At 40.3% G+C, this 19,909-nt stretch overlaps 1 long non-coding RNA gene across 1 annotated transcript in view; it reads right to left on the bottom strand.

The window, feature by feature from the left end:
- LOC135414517 (uncharacterized) overlaps nucleotides 1-18,152 on the bottom strand; it is a 31,689-nt gene extending 13,537 nt beyond the window's left edge. Inside the window, exons 1-2 of the long non-coding RNA XR_010430704.1 lie at nucleotides 17,847-18,152; nucleotides 16,251-16,387 (exon numbers count right to left, since the gene is read on the bottom strand). This is a non-coding gene — a long non-coding RNA (uncharacterized LOC135414517). The remainder of the gene's footprint in view (nucleotides 1-16,250; nucleotides 16,388-17,846) is intronic.
- Nucleotides 18,153-19,909: the final 1,757 nt, after the last annotated feature.

Genomic DNA, 19,909 nt, shown 5'->3' with positions numbered 1-19,909 from the left:
CCTGAAGGTGCAGAAGACTTTGAAATGAAAGAGGGCAGATTTAGATTAGGTATTAGGAAGAAATCATTTCCTGTGTGGCAAAACACTGGAACAGGTTGCTCAGAGAAGTTGTGGATGCCCTACCTCTGGAAGTGTTCAAGGCCAGGCTGGATGGGGCTTTAGTGGATGATGTTCCTGCGCACGGCATGAAGTTCAGAATGAGATGATCTTTAAGATCCCTTCTGAGACAAGCCATTCTATGGTTCTAAGTCCTTTTTCTAAAAACTAAAAGAACAGGTTTTTTTCCAGGGTGACTGTAAGGAAACTAATCTGGATAAATTCAGGAATGAACAGAACAAGTTTGCAAGATGTAAGACTATCTCCCTTACATATGCTCTGTAGTTCTGGAATAAGAATGCCCAAATCCTGTTTGATATTAACCCAGCCTCCGTGTGAAGAATTAATCCAGAATGCTGTTATAGTCAATTTCCCCGGTAGACATGCCCCAAACAAAAGAAATTATCTTTTCTTATGAATTGGAGGTAAAGAGATAAAAAACAGATGCTTTCCCCGTATATTATCTTAGAAAACTTAAGCTCTCCACCTAATTCAAGGTTATTTTTCTCTAGAATCTATCTAGAGTGCAAATACTTGTCGACATTCATGCTCATATTTCTTTACCTTTTTTTTTAAGAAATACTATGAACATCACAGTGCATTTGCATATTACATGGGCTAAGAAATATCTTACAGTTCCAGGAAAATGGAAACTAGTTCTTAAATATTTCATCAGACTGATGTACAGGTACACAGGGTTTAATTGCAAGTTTGATGAATATGTTGGTAAATTAAAAACAAAACAAACAAACAAACAAACAAAACCAAAAACGCACCAAAAACAAACAAACAAACAAACAAAAAACAACCAAAAAAAAAACCCCAAAGCATAAGTCCCTTCTCAGATGAACTTTGTTTAACATCTACAGTACTCTGAACTTCGGATCTAAAATGGTCTGGAATTTCACTAATGGATTTTTGAAATTTATAATCTATTTTCATATCCCTTCATACAAATCAAGCAAAATCAGGTTGTTATTACACAGTAGCCTTATTCAGATGACATTCATGTTTCTTGGCCATTTTTTCCCTTGATTTTACAGAAAAGACGCAAAGGAATTAGATTAAATTTGGGGAGTATTCTCATTCTTGCGAGGAGACATCCAGGAGGATGAATGAGCTATTAACATTCTCTCTTCAAGAAGAAGTTGTCCCAGGAGACACATGAGAAACAAGAAATAACAGCAAAGACTGAAAAACAAATTGATGAAACTAGAGATGGCTGTAGACTTGCAAACAGCTTTTCACACTTTCACAGTTACTGTTTGAATTGAATAGTTTAGATTTGCAAATAGATGGAGAAATCCACTCATTTCTTAAAAAATCCTTGTGAAGAATATATTTCATGTTAAATCCAATTTTAAAATCAATACCAATGCCTATATTTAGTCTGCAAAATCATATCTAATGTAATATTAAGGAGTGTTGAAGGGACAAACCATGGAAAAATTTGGAACATTATTTTTAACACTTCAGCTGGGATTCGTTGTTTCAGTGCTCACAAGTTTGGTTTCCAATCTTTTGTATAGGACCAGACTGCAAATCACTCAAGCATGTTAATGAGCTTCTCATCTAACCTGGCTTGCATCAATTCCATGTATCAATACTCTTTGGCTTGGTTTATTAATCTTGCATCAGTTGTATTTACAACAGTGAAAAGTCTAATTCATTACACAGAGGATCACTGACATTAAGGATCATTATACATATAGAGATGTATTTAAACATACACACCATTACAGCAAATTTGGGAAATGAAAGAGCTTGTAACTATTGAGGCCTTTAGCAGACATAAAAATGCAAATATTTCATGAAAAATATTTAAAACCAAGTAGTGATTAGACCATATTGGGATTTGTCCTTGGTGAAACCTGCTGCTGCAAGCATCCTGCTATAATTCTTTCTTTCTCTCTTCACTGCAGGCTGCTGTTGATGTGTAGGTTCAAGTCATAAGCTTCAACATCATTATGAATATTTCCTTTCTCACAAAGGACACTCTCATGTAAGAAATCTTCTCAACATCCAAAAATATTACAAAGAAACAATAATTATGGCTAATTACTCACTCCCAGTACACTTATTTGTGGTCTACAATTTCAAAAGAGTGATTTGAAGACAGGTGCATAAAATAGGCTTAATGAGATCAGAAAATAGTTGCTTTAGCTGTAAATTACTACTTTTGCATGCTGTATTTTATTTTTAGAAGGGAATGGGTTGCTCTTAAAAGACATAAAATTAGTAGGGCTAGAAACTGAGTTCTTTCATTTCAACCCAGAAAAGGCATAACATACTGCCAGTGGTACTGAAAACTTGCTAATGACATAATATTAATGTTCACTAATATCTGGTGGGGTAAAGTATTACTGCTTGGCATTAGCTGTAACAAGCACCGAGTTCCACTGTCTCTCTTACAGAATTCCATTCATCTTCTACATTTAGTGCTTGCTGCTATGGACAAAATTACATCGTTTCTCCTACTATGATTATTTTTCTGTCTCTAACTGAGAAAATTTTCTTTGTTCTGTCTTTTCTTTTGGTCTTATCTCGTAAGCAGGGACACCACCCTCTTCTGCTTTTTCCTTCCAAGAAAATCCTTCATTTGGTTTTAAGTTTCTATCCATCTTCTTGCTCAAACAGGGGTTCTCTTCTTTCATGGTATAAAGTTTCCCTTCCTGTTCCATAGCCTCTATAAATACTGTCTTTTTTCTCAAGGCTTCCACCTACAGGCTCTTCCTTTTTGACCTAACAAGAGTGTATTCGTGCTTAATTAGATGCTGCTATTTTTTGGTCTGTGGTTGGCCCAGCCACCTGTGAGAATTTATTCTTTTCCTGCCAAGTTATGAGAAAACAAGCACTGATAAATGAGAACTTCCGTCCTTGAAGGGAGCATCTTGAATAAACTGTAATTAATTGGTGCCTCACTATTGGCTGATGGCCCTTCAAGGGCATTTGAAAAAGAAAGTGAAAAGGAGGATGATAAAGTAAGCCCCCAGCCTCATTTAGGAAAGACCCCCTGAGGCATAGCGCACAGGCACAGGGAAATTCTAGAGTACCCATGCATGCGCAGAAGAGATGCCACTTGCATAACGGAGGGAGGGACTGAAGGCCTCTAGCTGGGTGGTGCTGACCTCACCTGCTCAGGTAGACGTCACCAATTAATCGTATAAAAAGCAGAGAGCTCGTTCTAGGAGTGGAATGCAAGCTTCACATCAAAGGACAACGTTGCCTTTTGTGGGGACACCCGCCACCTTGCGAGCCTGCCGACCCTCTGAGGATGCAGATTCTGCTATGGGTAATTCTAGGCATTCTGGGGTTGGTAAGAACTTCATAAGCAACATCTGAGTGAGAGGGGGAGTCGTACTGAGGGCTTATTTTCCTACTTCTTCCTCTCTCTTGGGTTTTCGTTTTGTTGGCCACCTCTTGGTAATAAATATTGTTTTTGTTGAGCTTTCAACAGTGTATTGTTTCAGTTTCAGCATCCTTCCCTGCTACAGAGGGACAAAGCCTTCAGACTGCACGCCTATGCCTTCCTCTCCTCCCTGGCACCAAGCATAAACCATTGATGTAGAGTGAAGTGATTCCCCTCTGTCTCCTGCCTTTGTTATGCCTCATTTTGCAGGGAGTTTCTATCAGCTAGATGCTAGATCAGACAACATGAAACAAGAGACAGCAGCTGAAAGCAAAAAAGCTTTAACCTCTGTTGGGAGGCTTGCCTTTTAGCTACAGATAATTCCTCCTTGCTTTCCTCATTCTCCTATTTGAGCCCTTCTGCAGCCTCAGGTCAGATCTGCAGATGCAAAAACCTAACCTTTGTCATTGAGCAAAGGCCTGAGACAAAAGCATTTGCTTTACCTTCTGAGGATAAAAATGTATTTTGATCACAGTTAATCTGAGCCAGACTCAGCAACACTTCCCAGAAGATAGAGGACTCTTCAATTTTATCAGCTGTACTGAAATTCTCTTAACTTTTTTTTCTTTTGCATATGTAGTTACTAATAACATAGATTAACTCTCTTTCCCTTTGGGGAAGGTGCTAACAACTCCTGAAATCACTGGGAAATCATTGCATAGCTGAGTGCCTACTTAGTTTGCTAGAGGTCCCAAGGCTATCTCCTGCTCTAAGGCAAGGACAAAGGATTATAAGATGTAGGAAGTACTGCCTGAAATTCCTTGCCTTGTGTACTGCTGCTGGCCTGGGAGACCAGGTCAACAGGTCTATGAAGGTATACAATAACACTTGATTAAAAAAGAAGCAACGAATTACCAGGAAAATTATGATGACTGCAGGTTGGTTTAGTACCTCGAGGTGTGGTCACCCACTCACGGTTACTTGATGTGGCTGCAAGGCTTCCTCATTAATGTTGATGATGGATTATCATTAAAGCTTCATATGTTTTGTGCAGAGATGTATGAGTATGTGTGGGTGTTATTTTTTTCCCTAAGATAGATTCTCTCTCAGAACAATAAGCACTTGAGGTATAGTTTTATTACAATGCTCTCTTTTGACTATCTACAATCACCTGATACCTCTGAACTTCATTAGGTAACCACTTAGATTTAGGATGCACTTTTCTCAATTTACCATGCAGAGCTGGTATTTTCTTAAATCTTTATACATAATTGAAATTTCTAGTTTCTTTAAAATTGTATTCTCTCTAGATATAAAATTGTTCCTAGCTTTTGAAGGGTCTACCTTCAACATTCAATATTTGATAGATAGAAGAGTCTTATTGCTGGCAGCAAGAACTGTCTCTTTGCCTTGTATATACTCACGCTTAAGTAATATCTTTCTAATTGCTTTTTTCCTTAATCTTAACTGTGATTGAGGAAAAATTATATGGCATAATTTGGAAAATAGTTTCCTATCTTAATTTCTTATGGCCAGCCTCTTGGGGCTTAAAGATTACTGGTTAACCAATAGTTTGAATGTGTTAAAAACTCTCAATGCAACAAATAAGGAAGACAGAAATGAATACTGTGTTTCCAGCTGCTTCCTAGATTAATCTAGAAAAAAAAAAGTGTAATGTCAATCTGGTTTACCATGCTTGTATGAGTCTATCTGTAACAGATCCTAAAAGATGAACAGCATTATGTAGGTGCAAGTACTGATAACATTTCAGCAGTACTCTTCTAACTCTCATATTATGCAGCTGTGCTAGACCTCCAGTACACTCTTTGACATAGTAACTCATTATTAAACACACATTTTCTCTAAATTTCCCTTGTAAAAGCGAACCAAATCCAAATTCTTCTGGACAACTTTTCACAATGCATTTTCCAGATATCACTGTCACTTGCTCCTAGTTTCTTCTATCAGCTGTCACAGATAAGCTGGAAATGTGTCCTGTCCTGAAGGTTCTGCACACATGGATAAGGATAACAAAGTCTGAAGTATGGGGATTGTCTCATCATGCTCTAGAGGACCCCTTAATGCAGATGCGAATATTCAGGCAGGTGTATTGGGGTCTCACCCCAAATAGCTTTGGGTTTGTGCAGTGCCCAGAGGGAGCCGTGACCCCTGCAAAGCAGCAGCCCTTCTATTCAGGTCCTGCTTCCTGGCAGGCTGCATAATGATCCATGCTTCACTGCTAAGGCATACCAGAATCCAAAGACAAAAAATATTTAAAGAAATCAAATGTAGACCAAGAGGAAAATTTCCTTATTTACCTTTAAGGTGAGCATCTGAACCCACGTTTTTCAAAATGACTTCTGCCTGCACATGAAGCTGTAAGCACTGGTGCCCCAAAGGGAGTGGGGAAACAGAGGGTCATGCATCCACAGATCCCAAGGCCAGGAAAAAATACTCCAGCCCACTTCTATTCCTTCATAAAAAAATCAGAGCCAGGCATTTTAAAATTTGGTGTTTTATTAGATGATCAATTTTAAATAGGAGCTTGGGCTTGAATTGTCATATACAGGAAAAAAAGGGAATTAATTTATTTTTTTCTTTCTCCTCCTTGTGCCACTCAAGAGTTGTTTCAAATAGGATTATTTTGTCATTCAAGTTTCAAGGTTAAGATTTGCTCCTATTTATGACTCTAAAGTCCTTCAAACCAGTAAACTATCACAGTAATTCCAGAAATATAATGAAAAAACTGAACTGAGACTTGAGAATCCTGTGGGCCACGAGGAATGGAATATATTAACATTCACCTCTAAAGGCTTTTCTCAATTGCTTACATATTAAAATATAATAATAATAATTAAAAAATCCTTGAAGCATCTATGTGATTGCGTGTTGGTCTTCTTTTGAGAAACACGAATTACTCCTTATATTTCTTCTCTGCGAGGGTTTGCAGCACAACAAAGGCCCAGTAAACAGTGATGAATGGCTCTTCCTTCTCACTGGGGGAGCAGCTTTGGAGTGCCCACATGCTAATCCCGCCCTTACCTGCCTGAAAGATAAATCATGGGGTGAAATTCTCTGACTTTCAACCCCTCCTCTGGCTGCATGAGCCAATTCTGTTCACATGTGAGTTGTTAAAGCATTTTGTTTTCCTCTTTCATTTTTTGCCTTTGAAGGCAACAACCCATGCCTATTATTAAGACCTGAAGAGAAAATGTTTAAATTAAAGATTGTACAAACATTCATGCAGCAATGTAATAAGCTCCATTTGGGAGGCAATGTAGCAAGCATATTTTTTATTTGGTTCATTACTTAAAACTAAATAACAATTGCTAGTTTTATTGCTGGAATTTCACAATGCTGGGATTTTCTCTGTTGGTGTTGAAATCTAGTATGATTTCAATTTTTTTATTCTTGACATTTTACTCTGCTAGTTTAATATTGATCAGCAGATACATATTGTAATCTCTGCTTTCTGCAAGATGTAACAAGCAAGGAAACACATACCAAAAAAAAATACCCTGTGGAGAAAGCCTAACCACACTGGGTTTTATTGTCATTTAAGGCTTGCATTTGAGACTACCACATCATCACCCTGGTTTTATTCCACTTGTTACCTTGAGTGAATTACTTAATGATGGGAGGCAAACCTTTGCTAAAAGGTAATGTGGTAATTATATAGTTAGACCAAAATTCTAGCAAACTGCACTTATCATTTCTGAAAAGGACTGTAAAAGGAAGTGCCATCTTCCAAAGCTGCTATTTTGAAATATGTTAGAAACAGAGTAAAGGACCAATTTTATCACCAACCCATTTGTCTGTCTACATATTTCTATCTCTCTGTTTACTACCCCTTCCAGTCCCCAGTAAGAAAACATTTTTTCCCTTAGAAGAGTTTTTTGAATCAAACACTTGTCACAGCCTCAAACGTTTAAACAGAGGCTCTGACAGAGATGGAGTATTACTTTTGCTTGGGTTATGAAATGGAATGCCATGAACAGCTGCCTGGAATAGTCCCTCTTTCATCCAAGATGCTGCAAGTGACCCAAGGACAGTTTGTGCCTTTCATGATTGTCATATATGTGGAAAGTGAAACTTCAGCACAAGCCAAACTAGCCAGGGGACTGGCATGGAAGAAAATATTTCAGGATCTTTTTATTGCCTTCTTGTTGTCTGGGACCATAGGTAGGACACGAGGTATGCCCAGCGAAGTTGGGGTCTGTTTGGTGCAGAATCTGGCAGGATAGCCAGGGGATGCATGGCGCCAGGAGGTGTGGATTGGGTGCTCAGAAGTAACATTTAATTTTTATTTATTTATATTTAATGTGAATTACTTAGCAGGAAGGACATGGCTTTTTTGGGGTGGTTTATTCAGAAGTGCGAATTCCTGAAACCTTGCAACTTTCGACAAATATTCTAGAAGGCTCATGGAGTCCCTCTTACCATTTTTATCTCCTTGTTGATGTCTCACTGCTGGTAATCCAATAAATCTTCTGAAAGAGAAATGGTCTGTTTTTCCAAAACTTTTGTTCAAATATTGCACTACCGAAATTTCTCAGAACGTGTTCCTTTCCTGAAGCCTTCAGTGGAAAGCACCCTAGAAAGCACTGTTTGATGTGTCACAAGAGATCATGTTTTGGGAACTACTAGAATAAGTGATTTTAGGCAAAGAGAGAATGAGTCAACAAAGGCTATAACTAAGAATTTCTTCTAGCTAAAAGGCAGGCAGGCCAAGAGAGAGACAGAGCGCTTCTTTGCCCTAGGAACAGAAAAGTCATTCCTCACAGGACTTCTCTGGACTGGAAATCACTTCAAAAATGCAAAATCCTCAGCACAGTCCCAAAACAGAACAATTCTTGCTGCGAGGAGCTATAAACTTGCTTTGTGAAGAAGAATTTGACATCTGGGATAGTCTAAACACCTAGAAGAACAAGGTGGGAGTGCAACCAAAAGAACAAACCCATTCTTGTGACATACAGATGGGGCCTACAGAAACACCAGACCAGCAGGATTGAATAAGTAGGTTACTTCTCTCTCTCACCCTCTCTCCCTCTATCTGTTGATGTTTTTTAACCATCCTGAGCTTTAGAAATGCCAGCTTTTTTAATCTCTAAAACCATCTGTGTAGCTTTTCTCAGTGGTATCCTTTCACTTGCATCCTGTGTCATTGGTTTGTCTGCGTCTCCTGATGTTGATAATGTTGTTGGCAGCTTCTCTTGAAGTCTCCTATGAGCATACTTTGAATGACAAAGAGGTGTGCAGGAAGGACAGGCAAAGTAAAGCAGGTACAGAGATGATTTTATAGCCTTGTGCATAGAGAACAGGTTTAGTTCTGTCTTGGTCCATTCTTCTTTGGCAGCAAAACTTTTAAACCACAGAAAATTTTGCAAGAATGGGTGTTGTCCTCCCAGCTGCTTCCCCTCTGCCCAGCAGTGAGCTCTTCAGGGAGGAACTCAAAGCGCTGTAGAAGTCTGGCTATTGTAATACCATTGTTGTTTATGCAATTATTTGATAAATCAGTCTTGATGATGCTTTCACAAGCTTCATAACAAAGGGGCCCTTTAGCCACCTGACACAGGGTATGCTCTTAAAATCAGGGTGGTTTAGCCACCAGCGCACTTGTAGCAAGTGTGGGTAGAGTCCTTCCCAAATCTTCGTTTGCGAAGCCTAGCCATGATGATGAATCCTGACATTCAAATAATACTTCCTGAGCTGCTTCTCTGTGTGTCTAGTATTTCTTTTTGCACAAAGTGCCCTGAATCCACTTAACTGTAGCCCAAAGTCTAAGGGGAATAAAATCCCTTTATTTCCCCTACTTCTCCAGGAATCCACAGTAGCACTTTTCCTTGAAAATAGCACATTTTGCTGTTCATGTCTCTCTGGTGCAGAAACTGTGCTGGTTGTATGAGCAGCAGTTGATTCCACAGTTAACCTCTCTCGCTCTTTCTGCCACAGCAGTGGAGTAGGCCTAAAGATAGGAAGCCAGGGAATAGGGTGGTGAAGTAGCTATCAGCTCTAAAAATGTATTCTGGTTTGTTCTGTTCTGTTCACACCATGCCATTTCCATGCCATCCAGTCTATATCATCAGCCCAATGACTTAACTCTTCCCGACCGATCTCCCTTTAGCCCTTGGCAAAATGAGCAAGTCAGACGACAACAGCAGTTGGTCCAGTAACTGCGTCATGGCTGGGCAGCCTCCTCCAGAGAGGCAATAAAATGGGAATAGTGAAGCTATCCAGAAGAACTGCTGTGCATCTTTAACACTGATAATCCCTTTTTCAAAGGATAACAGAGGACAAGACCCCTTCAGAGTCTCTCATCTTGGCACTGGGAGGTGTGTGCACCCATGGAGCAGGACTGGGCTGCCTAAGGCACCAGCTACAGATAGGCAGCAGACAGCAGGTGTTCTGCCCAGTGCCAAGCCTACAGGCAGCCCCTCCACTCACCCTTCCGCCCCTGTAGCACCAGCAGCTAGGACAGATGTTAACTGCTGGATGTGGATGTTGCTGCAAGCCCATCTCCTTGCTGCTCCTGGCAGGTGTGGAGTGTCATACTGTGTCTCAGCCTGCATTTTCCCTGACAAGAAATAGACATTCTTTTGAGGAACTAATAAACCAGTTCCCTTCTGTCTCTTCAGCTGGCTACATGCAGATGAATACATAGATAGACAAGGAGAGATTTTACCAGTGTTTTCTCCATCTTGGGTATTTCCCAGTGTCCTGTGATGTGATGACTGTAAGGAATCTAGGGCTCTTAGGATAGGCAGAAGAACTCCTTGGTCTCCCTCCTCTATGTCTCACTTCCCATTTTTTCTACAAGATTTATAATAAACTTTGGAAACTCTTAATAAACTTTGGCTAGGAAATATGATTATTCTCATACAAATGTCCTACCACAAGGTCTTCAAATTCAGCTACCCAGGGAAGTCAAGACTGGCTTGCAACAGCAGGGACTCATAAAAGTCCCCTTTTGCAATGGCAGAAACTTGGGAAGTGACCCAGGAACTGACACCTCCTAAAATACAGTGCTCTCCTCTGTCCTCAGCAATCCATACACTTAGCAACTTGCTTCTTAAGTCTTATGTAAACAGGACAGTTCAAAGTTGCAATTATTGCACAAAGGGGCTGATGCTGTGTCTTCACAGTATTCCATAATGGGAACAAGCTGGTCTCTCTGTCAGGCCAAGGGACAAAATAGAGGCTCTGAGACCTTGCTGTTCTGGCATACTTAAGAGTCCTTACAACCCTCCACTGTAAGAAGTCTATAACTGTTTTTCTTGCTTCCCATTCACCCTCACAATCCAGGTTTTTGCAGTGAAAAGATCCAGCTCTCCTCACAGACATCACAGAGTGCAATATTTCAACCCTCAACGTTGCCTCCGTCTGATCTTTCCTGACAATACCATTGTTACAAGCCTCCAGTCGTGTAGTTATCAGCCATGTACTTAATTGGAATGTGCTGGTTTAAATCCAGCTTCTATTTGTATGCCTGTCATTGTACTTCCACAACCAACTGTGAACACAAATACCGTTGCTCAGCAGTTAACAAAACTGATTGCACCAGCACAAATTCCTTTTAAAATTCATTAGAAATCAGGATCATTAATGCTTTGCATATTTTTGCACAACCTGGAAACCTTTTGCTAGCACAATGTTGTGCTGGGCAAAACAAATCTCACGCAACAGCTTCTGTAACTTTGCTGACTGGTCCTTCGGTCCTTCCCTCCCCCTACAAAACTGTGCTCCTAGCTCTGATGTGCTGTCCCTCAACAAGCAGAGCTGAGGAGATATATTTTTGGGTGCAGAAGGGAGGGAGATGGAGCATTTTCCTGCAAAAGGCAGATATTTGCAGTTGGTTCTTTACAATTATTTCAGCATTAATTCATCTAGTCAAAAAAAAGCTGAAAAATACAAGTGCAGAAAAGCAGAACTCTCTGGACTGCCCATCCATAGATAAGCAGCAAAACTTGTCCTGGTTTCATCAGTGCAAACTCACCCTATTGCTGATTGTGGGATACAGACTCTCCTCCGCTGACAGAGTCCAAACTTGGAGCACTTGCTTCCCAAAAATGGTCTCTTATCTACTAAAGTGAAATTCCTCCCATTTAAAAGAATTTCTCTAGCTTAATGTGACATCATGTGTTACTCCCACAATGCTGATAAATCCAGTTAATTCTCTGTGGAGCAGGATAGAGGCAGATGGACAATGAAATCCAAGGTAGTAGGGTAGGGTATGGTTTTCCAAAAAAGATGTTGTATCCCTTTGCTTGATAATATGAGAAACAAGATGGGTGTACACATCATAGCAAAGAGCAAATAACCTGTTCTTCAGGCAAATTACCAGAAATCAAAAAAGGGAATGGAGGGACCAGCTTTGGACACAATGACAGCACAGAGTTGGCCTGAGAAGCACAGGACAGAGGTAAGCACAAGCCAGAGACCAAAGTTTAAAATAGCTTTGACTCATCTTCTCATTATCTCCATTTTGAGCTTTTCAGAAGCCAGAGGTGCTTACCAGGCATGCCCTGGTGACACTCCAGCATGATCCCCACTGCACTAGGACCAGGACTTCCAAGTGCTGCAGCCCCACACCACCATGTCCAGCCCAGACACTTCACTCTGAGCAACTTCCATCCATCACACTTTGGTCATCTCAGGAGCAACACCAGCCACTTCACTAAGCAAAAACCATCTCCTCAGACTGAGCTGGGTTCACACAGGGGAGGCAGTGGCAGGCACCACACAAACACACGGGTGGCCGAAAGGAGCTGTCAGGACCTCAGTGCACTCTTCCAAAGAGGATTTGAAGTCAGTGCCTGCAACTGGAGTGCTGCTGCCAGGCTTATCAGTCAATAAACTATGTGAGGGGCAAAAACTGCTACCATTCTTCAAAAATACAGGTCCTAAAAAGCAATGATCATGTAGGAAGATAAGGGGAGAGATGTATCAGGGATATTTCTACCTTGTGTTTGCACCCTCCATTTTCATCATCTTGCTCACCATCTTCAGACCCAAGGGTCTAGTTTGCCTTTTCAAATTGTAATTCCCTAATACAGATAAAGCTAATTGAATATTTGCAATCCCTTATCAGAATTTAGTGATGTTATCTCACTGATGTCTAATAGTTGCTGTAACTTGTATATGCTCATCTGTAGGAGATAAAAGCAGACAGGCACTTAGCAGTGAGAGACTCTTGGACTTGAGAGCATCTCAACAGTTCTCTGTGTTGAAATCTCCGAGCTGGAATCCACCCTAAGGTTTTAAAATACTTTAAATAAAATACTTTATTATTCTTCAGTTTGTTTCATCAGCAAGTTCTTTCATGTAGAGTTACTGATAACATAAGCTGGCTAGTGCCAAATGCCCTGCTGAATTCACAGTGGGGCCTGTGGAATGGGATTGCACAGAAACAAATGCCAACTGCTTAATGTCTCACGGAATTATAGATTTTGGAATAGTGTTTAATAAGAAGGAAAACAGTTAAGGTGGCTTCCACTTAATTTTACGCATGTATAAAAAGCGTGGGACTGACACTGATAACATATCTCAGGAGGACTAAATTACTGTTTAACACTCCTCGTAATTCTGAGCCCTTACTGATTCATGCATTACCCCCACTTATATTATTAAGATAAAACTAATATAAAAAAAACCATTTGTCAGATCACCTTTAAAAGGCCTAACACCATTTTTTTTCCATAAGCAAATGATTCTTTTTTCCTCCAAGTCTCAAGATTTGTCCTCCAAAGGTGTTAACACATTTCAAACGAGTAACGACAGCAGTAGGTTCCTTCACTTTGTACTTCAGTTGTTTGTATGATCTGTGTTTACCATTTAAATTCAAGTAATTTGAATTAGGCTGCAACATGAAGCTTTAAGCACTTCTGCATTGGTGAAACATGAGGAGGATCTAGTTTGTTCAGAATTCCATTCCATCCAGGTGGGAGTCACCTTCTGCCGCAGTAGGTATGCTCAGCACAGTGCACGATTAATGCCATAGTGTTCTTCTAGATTTATTCAGCACTGCCTTCTGATGGGTTCTGCTCTCAGCGGCTAAAAACTCACACCAATTTTGTACAAACTCCTGCTGTTTCCACCCGCTCATGGTTAAAGCGAACTGTCTGCAAGATTAAGCTCTACAGAAAAGAACAAGTAAAACAAATGGAGAAGGCATCTAGCATTCTGCTAATTACTGCGCTTGTGCACGTACACAGTCCGTGTGTGGGTGACTACCTGCGTGTATGTGCCTTCTTATTAGCAGCAAGGCCACTTCAAGAACTACTTAATAGTAAAGTCATCCAGGATTTCCCTGCTTCATCTGCTAACATTTTTACTAGACTTTAACCTGTTGGATTGAATTATTTTAGGCAGATTTTCCTGCAGGCTGTATACTTAGGGAAATATCCAACTTCAGACTGTTCCTTTTTATTTTCTAAGAAGAAGTTTAAGGAAAAAATATATATCCTGGCCTCATCTTCTTGAAAAGTTAACGGGTCATTTGCTAACCCTGTGCAAGTCAGCCCAAATGTTACACAGTTTCCTAAGACCACAGTCCAAGTATAGGAAAGCAGTTAAATTCCTCAGAGTCTGTGTTTTCAGAGCATGGCCCCCACTGGGGTACCTCGGCATCACCCAGCATCTACTGTTCGAGGCTGCTGCTGCTGCTCACCTGGAGACGGTGACCAGGGCTGGCAGCAGAGCCCCCACTTGGCTCACTCGCGGTGGCATTGTGATGAAACTGCCCTCTTCAGACAGAGGCAAGGATGGGAAGTGGGAGACTGGCTGCCCACAGATCATTTGCTGTGGAGGGGGTGAGCAGAGGAGTCTGTATCTGTCTATAGTGTGTTTATCTCAAAGAGTCTGGGAGGTACTTGAGGCTCCAGTGCTTTCCCTGGCAGCAAGTAGCTATGATGGCCGCTGCCGAGGCTTTGTTAGCACTGGACCACATAAAGGCTGTTGCTAACACTATCAGCTTTCCACAAGGGTAATTAGCAGAGATCTTTAGTGGCTGAAATTAGTGGAACCTCTGGACTATAATCTTCCTGCTTCTTTTTATTCCACCTGAAAAATTAAGATAACAATGTCCCCTCATCTTAGAGAGGGAAAACAGAATTCAATGCTATTTGTGAGTCGCTTGAAAACAATCGCAGTGCCTGCCACCCAAAAGCTGCTGATGAAACTAATAATTATGTATCCAGATCACAGCTTCAATAGACTGTAATACTGAGACATGGGGTCACGTGCTGAACTATGAAGATAAAACAGAATATTGAAAAGCTGCCCAGCAAGTGATCCTAATCCATAGCAGCCACCTGTGGGTAAAAAACATGTAGCTGTACGATTGAGCACTCATCATAATTCAAAACCAGAACAGAACTCAATTAAATGTGCACAGGCAAACTTGATTCTGGTATTTCCTAAATTCTAAGGGCTTGTTTTCGTAAACACTCATATCCTTTCAATGGTATTTTTGAATATGATATATGTATATATGTTGTGTACCAATACAGAAATGTATGCACATTTTGTTTCCTGATTTGGCTTTCAGCTCACTCTGGAAAAAAATACTGCCTACAATTTATCCAAAGGTGGGAGGGAAGGAAGGAAGGAAGGAAGGAAGGAGGGAAGGAAGGAAGCAAGGAAGGAAAGAAGGAAGGAAGGGAGGGAGAGAGGGAGGGAGGGAGGGAGGGGGAGGCACTACTCAACCTATTAAAGTGAACAGTACAGCTAGGGATCTCCAGTGCTTTAAATAAAGTAAGGAATTAACAAGACTGCTCATTTGCATGCTCAGTGTACTTCCAAAGCCAGATATATTACGTGCCTGGGCATATACTTACCGACTTGATTATCATAGCAATCTCAAAATCTTGATCACACGCTAAATTGGTGCAACTGTCATGAATATCCTTGGGTGCACAGTTGCTGATGCCAGTGATCTCAAAAGTTCAGCACATCTTTAATTTCCATACACTGAAGACACTGGGGCAACCACTTTCAGCTGTAGAGACAGTTCTTCCTGTACAATTTGAAACCACTTGAGATAGATGATCAATAGATTATGTTTGCAGCCCTCCTAAACAGTCCCCAAACAGGAGTGCTTAGTTTAGCTACTTGGAAATTCAGTTTTGGGAGACATTCAACTCTTCTCTTGGTTTTGCTGCAGGGCAGCAGTGGCAGATTAACCATCTGCATCAGAAAATGGCCAGCTATTTTAGCTAAGACAGCAGCAACACAGGGAACAGTTTGAAGGAAGAGTCCAAGTGTGCCTGCAGTGGTCGCAAATATGTACTTCCACTGATTGAAAATCAGCAACACATTCGCTGTTCACAACCACTGCCACAGTGGCTCTACTTGGTTTCACAATTTGCAGAGGAGGAATTTATTCTTGACTCCATTTCTGCCAACTCTGCAGAATCTTGGTTAACATGCTGCAAAGTGTCTCATTAGTGACTACCCCAAACACTATGGGGACATCTTGAGTTGCTGCCCACAGTGTATCTGTGGAAGAGAACACCTACAGACATACACCAACCTAAAGTACCACAATTGTGGAAATTGAAGAAAATACCATCTCAACACAATTTTTTCCTTGCTAGAATTCTCTAAGTAGTAATGAAATGGCATTAATGAAAATGTCCCAAAATAAAAATTCAAAGTCATTACTCTAAACATTGTAATGATTTAGGATTACTGAGCAATTTGCACAAATTAATCAGAGTTAACACAGTTAAAAGCAGTTTCCTACCATTGAATCAAGCCAAGCCTTTGGGTCAAGGAGAATTGACAAATACCTGTAGCAAGCACATACCTGTCTTGCAGTTCTGATGTTCTCTTCAGCACTGCATCCAGCACTTGAAGCAGAAGTGACACAGCAGTGCTGTACTTAGTGCAAATTACCGCCTAGGTAGGTTTGTCCAAAGTTTCCCATTGAAACTGCTGACCATCCTATAATCCAAATATGTTTGTATTAAATCCTAAAGCCACGATCATTATTGGAAAAAGGGGAAAAAAGGAAATAACTTTTCTTTTGGACAGGAAGTAAAGCTTACCTTGTAAATGCCAGTGAGGATTTATTATCTAAATGAGTTCTTCCCATGGTAAACTTCTCAGTGACCTGCTCATCAATACTAATGAAATCAACCCATCTTTCTTGGTTTGGGCAGTGCCTTTAAATTCCTAATTGAGTTCTTACAGCCATGTACTATGCTACTATGCCTGACCAATCAAAGCTCCCATCTCTAATGAGTTTAGATATATCTCAAACTCTGGAAAAGGGTTCAGTAGCTACCTCAGAAATAGGTGAAGGCAATAAAGTTTAACAAAAAATCTACAAATAAATCTCCTTAATTTATCTACCTGAAACAACTCTTGATATACTTGACATGAATGTCACAGATATTTCAAAAGTAAAATATAGACAATACATTGCAAGATTCCTTATCAGAAAGCTAATATCCCACACTAAAATAATGGAGCAATTTTTACACCTAAGTAATGAAAGTGGGCAGTGAGAACACCTACAAGTCAAGAATATTTTTTCTATCAGACAACCTCTGATTAAGGTAGAGATTACACTAGTTTCTGGCTTCACTTACTATATCTAAGTATAAATGTAATATGAAGGTATGTTTTTACAGTTATTTGGGTCTATAATTTATATCCTCTTCCATGAAGGATTAATACATCAGAAGAAAATGAAAATATTTTAATGGTGATGTAGGTTGTTTGAAATATAATGATTTTTCTGAGTTGCCAAATTCCTTATTCCATATGTTGCTGTTATAAAAGCACATATAATGTGAATTAGAGAAATAAAAGGAGGGTTGTATTCACATAAGGACTTCTAACTGTTACCATTTAAAAGGGCCATGAGGAACATGTGGGTACAACTCATTCTTTTTCAACCAGTGTATTTAGCAGTTTATTCATCTTGGGGAGAGTTTATTTGTTATTTTGCAGACTGGACTGCTCTGGAACTTTGCTGGTTGCTGCTCTCAGTAGAGTCTGATTTCCTGCTGTCTCTCTTTATCACCTCTCTCCTTTTGTAGATTTCCCTGCCATTCTCCTGCTTATATCTCTGAACAGTGGGCATGCTTTTCATCTTAAAAATTACTCCTACTGTGAGCTCACTTAATGGGATTGAACATTCATGATTTTTCTCTTCAGTGGGTCTTTCCACTTTTGAAGAAAGAGTTCAGGGCTAGTCACTATCTTCTGACCCTTGCTGCTTCGCTCCAAAATGAACTTCATTTACACTTTGCTCCAGTGCTGCCTCCTTGTTTCATTGGTTTTGAGAAATTCCAATGTTTCCGGTAGGCTGTACATGCAGATACTTATTTCACCTTTTAATTCTGACTCTCCATCCAAGAGATCCCCCACAGACACACACAGTTCATGCAAATACCTGCTGGGCCTGTTAGCCAGCAATGCTGAGACATCACATCAGTGGCCCTGTGCAGTGAAGTATTTCCAAGCTTAGGACTGCCATGGACACAATGATGTAACTAGTTTGGGGGTTTCTCACTGCAGCACCTGGGTGCTCCCTCTGCAAAGGAGCTTGCTTCTGACAGCCTCTACAGTGGCACTTCTGGACAGGTGTTGCATTGTAGCCCCTCTGTGCAAATTTACTTTGATATTCCAAAGAAAGATGCACTGCTGGTCTTAAGAAGCAGTATCACTTCTCAAATTACAATTTGTGGCCGCACTTCATTGCACTATATCAGGCAGTTATAACTGGCAAAACTGCTACTGTTTTTTCTGCTTACTGGACTACCACTCAGTGCCACACTGGTGGTAACTACAACCTGGTGAAGCACCTTAGTCATCTGTGACTAATCACTGTGATTAGGCAGGTTTCATTTCTGAGTATTGAGAGTCTGAACTGTTATGTCCAAGTCCTAAATAGGAAATTAAAATTAACAGTAGCAGTAAGTACTCTCTGTGGGCTTAGGGTGCAAAATTATGATATTTTGGGGTTTATATGACAATTACATTAGAAGTAATATTGGTGTAGTGGCACTACTTTTGAAACCTTCTACTAGAAGGGCTTGGGACTACAGACTCCACTGTCAGGCTTTTACAGGAGAAAGTAACTACAAATGTAAATGTATGAGCTGTACTGGGGACAAGATCAGAAGAAGAAAAGCCTCTACTCCTCATTGCTTTCTCAGCTGCTAACTTTAAGCAGCACCCATGCTAAGGAATCGCTCCCTGGGGCTCCGTGGCATGTGGAAGCAATAAAGATGCCTGAGGATACACTCTTCTGAGAAACAGCAAGAAGGCCTTTGAGACCAAAAATATAATGAGCTGAACTCACCTTTGTGACACTGGTACCACTTCCTTGGATCTCAACAGGTTGCACAAAGTAACAGGAAGCGAAGTGTCGCACTTTGCATGTTAGCACTGAAATTTGTTGCTCCAAAAGGAACCTACGGGAAGTGATGATTACAAGGTACAAAGCTTATTTCAAAAATAGAGGGCCTTTTGAAATCTAGGCAAGAGATTACAACAAATGAGAGCAATATCTAGATGCAATAGCTACAGAAAGGTAAAGAAAAGCTGAAGATGTGATAAAAGAGAGATGTACAATAGAAAGCTGACTGCTAGCATAGTGCCACATGAGAAAGCTAAGAATACTTTACTGCACAATTAAAGTTACAAAGGATAAGGAAAAAGGAGCATAGTGTTCTTCCAGTCAAAGCTCAAGATGGTGCACATGATCCGAAATTATACCACTCCTTATAAATAAGATTTAATGGAGATTTTTAATAGGTCTGCTCTGGAACATTCTGCTAAAATAAGCACAGAAAAATCAAGTTGTCCTGGTTTGGTTTTTTTCAGGGGTGCTCTTGTCTTTTTACAGAAAAGTGCTCCTTGTCCTTCCATAAATTGTTATTGTCTGTCATTGGCTACTGCTGGTTAAAAAGCAGAGTGTTTCTCTTAAGTGCTTTTTGTTCACAGAGCACCTTGAACCTAAAAGAAATGGAGGCCTTTAGAAAGGTAATGGAAGTTTCAGAAGCTCAACACCTGTGAAATGAAGTCTCTGGTTTTCTAGTATCTCTCCACTCCCTTTTAAGCACATAATGTTGAATGGCCCACGGTAATGTACACACACAGCACCCTGGCTCAGCAATGATTCTTGGCTTTTGTTTCTGATGTTTGTGATATAGCGCTTTATTTTTGTTTCAGAAAGCTGAGAGGCAAGAGTGAGACTTTCTGTAACAACACAATAAAGACAGGAACATGAAAAGCTGTACAACAGATTCAAAATAGGTAGTCACCTGATGCCTGTTCCATTCCTGGATTTATGCTAAAATATGAGGGAGAGTGCCAGTGCATTTGTTGAATACATAAAATCTATGAGGCTGTCTGTCAGGTGGGAATCAGTCAGGAAGCCTGGAGCAAGGATACCCATAATTATGCCGTCAAAAGGCTTGCAATAAGCAGCAGAATATTTTATTTGCCATG

This window comes from Pseudopipra pipra, chromosome 5, assembly GCF_036250125.1.
Source record: "Pseudopipra pipra isolate bDixPip1 chromosome 5, bDixPip1.hap1, whole genome shotgun sequence".
Lineage (NCBI taxonomy): Eukaryota > Metazoa > Chordata > Aves > Passeriformes > Pipridae > Pseudopipra > Pseudopipra pipra.
Note: the sequence above shows the minus strand (reverse complement) of the source record. Positions and strands in the feature narration are given on the sequence as shown.